We start from the raw sequence: 1,338 nt of genomic DNA, 5'->3' as shown, positions 1-1,338 counted from the left end.
AGTTTTAAGAGAAATAGGCTGACATTTATGTAAGAATGTATTGTAAGCAGGGACTGGCAGTAAAAAGCTGACAGAGCAGTTCAGGCAGGAATCGAGAAATGAAATGGCGTAACTGCAGAACCAACTCAAATGGCCTTGTTCTGCTTAACCAGATACTGAGTTGCTTTTCAGAAACAACAGACCAAAACCGCCAGTCATGCAACAGAATCATGAACAGAGGAGAGAACTTTGATCTCCAGCTGCACCCAGACCCAAGTCTCGCCTTCCTATCCACCAGCAAAGGACAAGGACATAATCAGAACTTGAATACCAGAACCCTTTCAGAAGGAGAGGGGCCATTGTCCAGGAATATCCTGTGATGACACTTCTTACCATAAATGGCCAAGCTCTAAGGTCCTTGTTGGTCAAATAAGTTTGTAAATATGATATATATGTTTGCTTGCTTATAGTTTGAATTGGGTGTGGGGGACAGGCTGTAAGCAGGCAGGGTCGTTATACCCTAAAACTTAGTTTTAAGACTAAGCCTTTCCCACCCTAAGTGACTTTGTATCAGAGACTTCCTTGTTTGTATATTGGATTAAAAGTTTTGATTTCTACACTATAAAAGGGGGCAGACCGGGAGCTTGCTCTCTCTCGGTTCCTGAGATTAGCATTAGAGGAGAGAGCAGAGAAAGGCCACGTGGAGGAGGGGAGAAGCAGCCAAGATGGCAGGGTGCTGAGGGAGAGGCCAGTTTGTGCAGGGAGAAGGAAAGAGATGGGGAACAGAGATGAACAAGGCTGGTGAGCTAGAAACCTTTGATTCTAGGAAACTCGGATAAGTCAGTGACTTTGGAATCCCTGAATGGAAAGGGAAGTGTTTTCCCACTGTGTGTATTTCTTGCCTGCTGGGTGCAAGCTAGGATTAAAGGTAATGGCCCACTAGTTCTTGGCTCCATTGTTTCATTACCGTCTGTTCGAATCAAATGTGAACCTGCGTGGGCCAGGCGGCTATGATGGTGGCCGTGGCTACTGGCTTTACAGTCTTCCAATTAAAATATGCCCACTAGAGCTTCTGCAAACCTGTTCCCTTATACCCTAAAAACATCCACCCTGAACACTTGATCAAGGAGTTCAAACTTTTGAGCTTAGCTTTCCTGGGTGGTACCATTCATAATGAAATAAGCAATCTTTCTCCACTGCACTTCTTGTCGTCTAGTGGCTCTGCTAGTGCTCTGCTAGTGCTTGGAAGACAGACTCTTTTTGTTCTGTAACAGTGGTGAAAGTCTGGACCAGTGGCCTGATGAGAGACAGGAGAGGAAAGATCAAACTCAGAGTGTAAAAAGGAAATGACATGAAATT

Source organism: Saccopteryx leptura, chromosome X, assembly GCF_036850995.1.
Source record: "Saccopteryx leptura isolate mSacLep1 chromosome X, mSacLep1_pri_phased_curated, whole genome shotgun sequence".
Classification (NCBI taxonomy): Eukaryota; Metazoa; Chordata; class Mammalia; order Chiroptera; family Emballonuridae; genus Saccopteryx; species Saccopteryx leptura.
The sequence above is the reverse complement of the archived record's forward strand: the minus strand, read 5'-3'. Positions refer to the sequence as shown.